This window comes from Pinus tabuliformis, chromosome 1_2 (genome assembly GCF_031772625.1).
Source record: "Pinus tabuliformis cultivar Carrire ecotype Pingquan chromosome 1_2, CPIR1, whole genome shotgun sequence".
Lineage (NCBI taxonomy): Eukaryota > Viridiplantae > Streptophyta > Pinopsida > Pinales > Pinaceae > Pinus > Pinus tabuliformis.
In genome coordinates, this window is record NC_142298.1 from 1,162,476,702 (window position 1) to 1,162,485,577 (window position 8,876).

At 31.1% G+C, this 8,876-nt stretch overlaps 1 pseudogene across 1 annotated transcript; it reads left to right on the forward strand.

Moving 5' to 3' along the window:
- The first annotated feature begins 1,530 nt into the window (after positions 1-1,530).
- Positions 1,531-2,492, forward strand: LOC149210354 (uncharacterized; annotated as a pseudogene). The gene is made up of 2 exons (XR_016253111.1): positions 1,531-1,953; positions 2,296-2,492. The product of XR_016253111.1 is annotated as an uncharacterized LOC149210354 (transcript).
- Positions 2,493-8,876: the final 6,384 nt, after the last annotated feature.

Sequence of the window (8,876 nt, forward strand, 5' to 3'; positions counted from 1 at the left end):
TGATACCCAATCAATAATTGTAATCCTTCATATTTTAGATATCAACCATGAGTTCCCCATTTTCTTCATGAAATGTCACTACCTCCTTTGCTTGTCTATGTTCAGCACCCAATATTTTCATTCTCAACCTCATAAATTTTATTTAGTAGCCCCTTTATTTGCATATCAACAAAATGTTCTTGAGTGTGAATCTTTTTAAAAGCTACTCCATCTCCATCAATTATCTCCCTTACAAAATGGTACTTAATATCATTATGCTTAGTCTAATTATGATAAGTCGTAATTAAGTTGGTTTCTAGCCAATGAAATAACACTTTCACCCTCACATAATCCACTCACGTTATTCTATGTTCTTATAATTTTACCATAACCAAATGTTGTAACCACAAATTTCCATCGTGAAGTAGCAACTATTGAAATAGAATGTTTCTCTTAATAAGAGAGTTTTCTATTTTTTTTTTAAATAATCTTTATTTAATATTTATTCTATTAGAAATATGAGTTTTTGTATTTAGTGATTTAGTTTTTCATGATGATCTCCCAAATTTCTATTCTTTAGGTGTACCTTTACACTTTTAATATTAATTCCTTAGTTTTATTTTTTAGATTTAGATTAGCCACATCATTATTATATGTTACTTTTTTTCTCTTCTATTTCTTTAGGGAACCACAAAATCTCCTTAAATTTACCTGGAAATACATTTTTTTTATATTCCTTAATGACGTTTTTCTTTATTCTCTCAATAATTTGGCCTAACACTTGCATTTTATTTGATCCGTTAGTCACATGAAAACACATATATATTTCCGTTCTTATTTCAACTACTGTCAGTTACGTTCAATGTGTAGGCCTTGATGCGATTTACTCCTTAAAACGCTATGCTTCCCACGCCCAAGAAGCCACGATGTCTCCGGAAGATAAAGATTAAAGTTTGAGTTGTTCCTTCATACCTCATCTTATGACGTGTTTTGTTGTGTCGAGAGACTTCATCCTGGTTGTTCAATGTGTGACTGTGGGAAGATAATAGAATGAGATGACCAAAGCTTGAATTGTGCTCTCATACCTCATCTTATGAGGTGTTTAAACATTTTTCCCACCTACCTTTACAACTTCCTTCATAGAGAAATTACCCGTTGTGTTTAATGTGTATGCTTCCATGTGATTCGGTCTTGAAACTTAATTTCAGAAGCACTATGCTTCCATCATAAAAGAGCATGGCGTCATGAGATGACCACAGCTTGAGGTGCCGTCATGCGTAATCTTATGAGGTGTCTACATCTTCTCGAAAAGGTGTTGTGATTTTGCTCCCCTTCGTAAACAAAAATCTAATTGGCAAAGCATCAAGCTACATAGAAAGTCCAAGCATAAATTCGCTTGGAATCTACGCACTTCCGAATTAACCACTAAGGGAAGGAAGCAGATAACTAACATGTGCACAAAGCCTAGAATCGCATCCTTTTTCGTTCCCCTCGCTCTCTATATATATCTTCAAATTTGTATTTGTGCTCAACATCACCTTCTATCGACAGGTGCTTGTGTCAAACAAATTAAATCCATGACATCTGAGCTTGTGTCGAAGGTGGTGTCTTACTGCACATTTTACTTTGACAAAGAAGCAAGGCTGAAAGGTCATTCTCCCGATTGCAGAGAACGAGCCCTGGTGAACTATGTCCGACAAAATGCACAGAAGGGAAATGCAAAGGCCGTGCTCGATGCAATCGACAGTTTTACTGACCAATCCTGGATGACAATTTTAGGGAAGGAGAAGGGTTATATTCTCGATGATGCCGTGCAGACTTATGCTCCCAGGGTTGCGTTAGAGCTTGGAACTTATTGTGGGTATTCTGCCATTAGGATTGCTTCAAAGATGACTGAGCCTGACAGCAAGCTGGTTACAATAGAGATGAACTCACACAACTTTGGTATTGCCAGTGAAATGATAGAGCATGCAGGTAAAAGTTCTAATAATTCTCATATCAATTCAAATAAATATGTTGTTGTCACATAGTCATCAGATTAAGTCTTAGTATTATAGTCCTGTTTGACAATTTATATTTCCCTTCTAAAACACGCATGTTCAATAAGAAAGATATTATATATATATATAATTCGACAACTATACAAATATCTTTTTCTCCTTCCTACTTTTAATTTAATGTCTCAGTAAACATTAACGCTTATATATGAACATTTATGACTTTACTTCACAAATAATCATGGAATGCATCAATTACTTCATATGTCTGTATCTTCTAAAACTTTAATATAATTTTATGTGCATTTGTTTCTGTCAGGACTCTCCTCAAAAGTGACAGTGTTAAAAGGTATACTGAGTGAACTGGATGACAAATTAGAGGAAATTTTGAATGAAATATCAGCTAGGTATTTCGATTTCGTGTTCATGGATCACTTCAAACATTGTTATTTGCCGGATTTTATGTTACTCGAGAACAAAAGCATGCTTGGCAAAGGAACCTGGATGACAAATTAGAGGAAATTTTGAATGAAATATCAGCTAGGTATTTCGATTTCGTGTTCATGGATCACTTCAAACATTGTTATTTGCCGGATTTTATGTTACTCGAGAACAAAAGCATGCTTGGCAAAGGAACTTGTATTGTTGCAGACAGTATAGGATATCCGGAGGCTCAGAACTACATGAATTATTTGAGAGAGCACCCTGAGAAAATCGAGAGTGAGGAATACACGTCCTCTGCACAGTGCTTGCCATGCAAAATGAAAGTGTCTACATACATAGTTGATGGAGAACACTTAGTCACTTAGTTATGGAATAATATATGATTTTGGGGTTGAACATTATAGGCGTGCCAGAAGATGAAAAAAATAAAAAAGAAGTACCATAAGTCATCATGTTTATTCAAATATTAGGCATATTAGAAAGTCATATGTAAATATGTCTCCTTCATATGAGACATGCTATTTTCATCAATGTGGATTGTCTAGTGACAATTATCCTTTTTATTTTATGGGTTGCAATGGATTGTATATACTGGCAGTGGAATAATGAAATTTTGTCCATTATAGATGAGAATCAATTTGTATATATTATTGTATAGTTTTCAGCATATTATATATATATATATATATATATAAAAGAAAAGATAAATATATAACTATGTATAAATAGGTGAAAAGAATAATTTTAACAGATGAGGTACAGGTTTATTCTGCTATACAGTGTGCTATATTGATTTTGGTGAATTCATTTTTATTTTTATATTCACTTATAGTATATTGGAGGAATATAAGTATTTGGTTTATTACATGAAAGTGCATTTGTGGAAATTAAATTTGGAGGAGGATCTCTATTCTTCCTCTCAACTACTTTGGATAACTTCAATTAAAGATTTTTATATGTTTTAGGTTAAGATATATATATATATATATACAATCACTTATATATATATATATATATATATATATAAGTGATTTGATTTATAAATGTAATATATTAATTTAAAAGTTTTGTGCAGAGATGGGTTTTCCAACCAAGTGTGAGGGAAATGTTGTTCTTTAGTGTTACATTTGCAGAAAATAAAATAATGCTTACATTAACAAGTTAAAAAAATAGTAATAACCAAAAAATAAAAAACAATGTGGGTCATAATTAAAATACTTCAGTTTTCATCTTTGTTTCACATTAATTTTATATACAAATATGGGGAAAAAAAAGAAAAAAAAAGTGTGAGGGAGATATGTAATTTATTAGATTTGACAAATAACATGTAAAAATAATACTATTGATATTATATGACGTGTAATTCAGTTTATATTTAGTTAACATGTAATAATTAAAACAAAAATATATTGATAATAAAAAGTTAGTGCGAGTCATAAACAATACATATTGAATAATCAAATATAGATAGAAGTAAATTTATTTTATTTTTTTCATATATTTAGTTTTTTATTATAAAGGAGTTGAATAATTTTTTTTACTATAATGGCCATGTATTTATTCATGTTAATATGAGCTGATATATAATACCTAAAAATTGAAGAGAAAAAAAAAAATATTTTTCCATTATTTATTTCATTAATAGGTTACTTCAATATCTAATATGGTGTTCACATATAACATTTTAAAAATATTAATAACACATACACACAAGCCCATAGACAAACAGATAGTCAAACAACCATGTTATATTTTAATTTTAATAACCACCTGTATTAACATTTTAATATGGAAATCATAAATAAAAAAATATTTTAATTATATATATATATATATATATATATATATATATATATAGATATATATATAGAACTAGAGAAAAAAAACTCGTAGTTAAACATTTTACAAGTGTTTGAATCCATCTTAATTCTAAATCTACCCAAAGTCTAGGGGAATCACATTCGTCCCATGGGAAGCTCATCTTAATTCTAAATCTACCCAAAGTCTAGGGGAATCACATTCGTCAGGAAGCTCAATTATTGATATAAGGTTCAAATACCCCTTACATTTACCCACAGAATTTATGGAGAGGAGGACAAGTTGTAGACCACAAAGGTTTACTAGTAACTACATTTTCTTGGTTGTTGGGTTCCTCTAGGATAAATAAAGACCAATTATTTATGTGATTAATGAAACATTAAGCATTTGAGAAAAAATACATACAATTTGAGGTTTTTGTTTTTTTAAAAACAATGGAACTTAATCATGATTATTCAAAATATCACGAAGAATGGTTTAATAAATTCATATTTAAGTGTTTTTATAAAAATGGTTGACTATTATGTTATAGATATATTACCAATAAGTAAAAGTAGATTTGCATTTGTTTTTTAATAACTTTCTACTATTTTCATTTTGTCATTTTGGTTGTATCAAGGGGTAATCTGCACCTAGTACGGAAGAGATGTTGTAACGTTATATTATATGATCTTACATAAACATTTTTACTCAAACAAATTATATAACAATTATATATGTATATGTATATGTATATGTATATGTATATGTATATATATATCTATATATATATATATATATATATATATATATATATATATATATATAAATTAATCTAGATTTATATTAATTTTGGATCTACAAAGAGACAAGAGGGATCAAATCTCTTCAGGTGAAAACCTCTTTTATAGTGAAAAGAGATTTGATCCAATTGGTCCAGAGTAAATCTCTTAAGGTGCAAACAATCTTTTATAGTGAGAAGAGATTTGAGTTTTAATATTTCATAAGGATTGTTTAAATTTTATAAAAAGTTTGAAAGAAAAAAAAAAACTTAAATAAACATTAAAATAAAATAATAAGTTTATATATTATAATACAAAAAATATTAAATTTATTATTAAGTTTACAAAATTTATATTGATATGCTTTCAAATATTTTTTTTAATGTCATAAAATGAGATGTCAAATATTCTACAGAAAAGTATTATTTTTCATAAAATACACAATAATCAACGAAATTACCATGTCGACTAGCTGATATTTATGTTGAGATTAAAACTTATAGATATATGTGCATTTGCACATTTATTTCACCATAAGCATATATTTCTATACACATATAATATTATACGCATGCATTAGTAATGAATTACAATATGATTGATGGCGTTCTAGTTTAATGTATGGTCCTATGGTTATATGACCGTAGTTCGGAGAGTATCTCAGGATTCTCAAATGATCTAGTGGGAGATTACGCTATGGACTCTTCCCGTTGGTATGCAGTTGTCATCCCTCATCTTGGGAAAGTCATTGTATCCACGGCTCATATCGCAGCAATTTCATCTCATGATGTTGAGAACTCCCCTTAACCCTTATTGTTTACCAGTTGGGCGACTTTTCACATTTTCTCTGGTTCGACAGAGTGCTCTGTCTACTCCATCTCTAGTTCATGGAAATGGACGCCCTCATCCCTTCAATCCATGGTTTGGTATGGTAGTTTTTTGTTTGCCCTGTCATGCCATGAATCATTCAGTCATTCTTTGGGCAAAGCGTTTCCTGCAAGGTTGCATGATGTCCTCTGGAGATTTCTTATCCATCAAACCATTTCAAGTAAGATCATTTTTTCCCTTGTTAGTTTCACACGTAATTTCTTGCAACAAGATGTGTCCTCTACTCTTGCTACCACAATTCTATGTTTTGGCTAGGATGATTCGAAGGATTTCATGCGACGAGGGTTTAGCTGCGGTTATCCAACACCTACCCAATTCAGGCTTGTCTGCAAGGTCCGTGATGGGCCTCTAAATTAGACTTACATTAAGGCCCATGCCTCTAATTTAAAACATAAATTAAGGCCTATGACCATCTTTAAACACATTAAACCTCTCTTTTTTCATTATATAATTTATTTTTAACTTTAATATATTCATTAGGAAGGTTTATCAATAATTGAATATTTGTGCCTAATATTATTTATTTCTTGTGGAATATTATGAGAATATTGGGCAGATTATGAAGAGTTGGAGGAGGAGATAATTTAGGGTTTTGTTCCCTACTACTGGAGGATCAATAATAAATAGTAATATAACAAGATATTATGGAATTATGGCACAAATTGTGTAACTCCAATGATTGAGAGAATCTAAGAATGTGTTCCACTAATCAAGGGAGTAGATCCACTAATCAAGGGAGCAGATCCACAAATCAATGAATATTGCTGGGGAAAGCTGCCTCCATTCATGGGGAATGATTCTCAATCATTTTGTATAAGTACCAAGTCGAATTTGCCTCTAGGAAATGATTGAGAAAATCTAGGAATGTGTTCCCTCCCATTTAATGGAAATTCCTAGAATTGGGGACTAGATCCACTAATGAAGGGATTTTGGTGGGGAAAGCTTCCTCCATTCATGGGGAATGAGCCCTAATAATTTTTTATAAGTACCAAGTCGAATTTAACTCTAAGAAGACTTTCATAAGTGTTATTGTAAGAGAGCTTGTATTTTTGCAGTTGCATTGTATTTTCTTGTAGGGATGTAATTATGTTGATGAAAATAATGAATATTGGTGTCATGTTCAACTTCAAAATCTTCTTCTCCTTCATAGGCCTCTAAGTTTCTTTGGGCTTGGCCATCCTTAAAACCTCAGTGCCTCTTTGTATCATTTTATTTCCTTCTTTTCATTGCTTATTCACATGCATCTCTAGTTTTTATTTCTTTCTATTTTTGCATTTAGTATTAATGATTTCTTGTTATAGGATTGAGTTAAATGATTGATTTAAGTTCTTTTGCAGGATCACAAGCATTATTTCATCCTTTGAAAAGCTTTGGAAGTTTATAATAATCATTGAGTTGCTTCGATTAATCTTCTTATTCCCAAATCTAGATTCGTGGATCTCCTTTTTGGCAAAGAAGAGTAAATTTCTGCTATTTTTTAGAGCATTCTAACGAGCTTCGATCTACTTGATTCCACTTGCATTAGATCACAAAAACATTCTAGTTCATAAAAAAATCACCCCATTTCATTTTCACTAATGTGAGGTAATAAATGTCGAGATATCATTAAATGGGTAGTGGTACCCTCAGTGGCCAATAAAGTAGTAGTCGTTGTAGTTTAATTTGTTTTGACTTCAATTATTTTATGATATGATTTGAGCTAGTAATCGGTCATACAATAGATTGCAAAGTAGCTAGGGGAATGGAAATCATCTATATCCCCATGGTTGGATCATCTGACCTTAAGGTTGAAGCAACCATTTGAGAATGAGATCAAGATCCACTAATTTGTGCTTTAAGGGCCAATCCAGGTTGTGAAGTCCATGTCTCAACGCTCTGGTGTATGGAAACATTAGAGGCACTCCAAAAGTATGGAGATGTTGCTATCTTTGGAGGAGTTGTAGGTAAATCAATGTCATAAGCCTAGAGAGCATACTGGCGTTGGAACATTTTATGGATATGAGTTAAAAGAGCTACCCAGTATGGATTCTTGATATCTTTGGAGGAATTGTGGGCAAGCGAATGTGTGTAACTGAAGTGAATGGGAGATTTAGTGCACAGGACAAATGTTACACACTATGTGCTAGTGGGTATTCTACGCTAGAAGAGCTACCATGTATGGAAACATTGACAACTTGGACTTGTCAACATAGGTATGTGTGAAGCTCAATAACATACAAGGTTGTTGCAGTTGACAAGGCTTACGAGGTTGTTGTAGTTGACAAAGCTTCATAGGAAAATTTTTGGTTGGAGTTCTAGTGTGCATGTCACTGGTGAAGCTTGAGATCTCCAATTATCCCAAATTAGTGCGAGTAGTAGACGAGCTCTATGTAGACTATTAAATAAAAGCATGCTTCATATATGAAATGAAAATTATTTTTTGCACTCAAACTTCAATAATATAAGAAGATAATTTAATTAAATTAAATATAATTTAATGAAGTACAAATTACATTCAAATATATATAATTAAATTAAATTAAATATAATTTACAATACAAAGAGAAGTATAAATTGCGTTTAAATATATAATTTAATCATAGAGAAAATGATGGAGATATTGAATACAAATAAATGTCAAGAAAATAAAGGCAACAGACAAAAGCATCACTCACACAGTAAATGTTTTCATTTATGGTATGTTTATATTCTTTTGTAGGCCTAATATTTGTTCACATGGTTCAAGCGGAAATGTCTATATCAATTGTGTAAGATTAAAATCTAATGCTTAATAAAATGGAACTTATTTTTTACATGGTGATTAGCTTTGATGTAGGAAATCATTTTTAATCTAATAGAAACATATTCTCATTCATCTAAGACTTAATGGACCAAAGGATGGAATCACAAGAAATTTATTTCCTGATAAAATTAGGGACCCTTCTAATCCACCTATATTTTTAATGATGATTTCATTAAATATCATTAACTAAGTTGGATTTAATGGGGT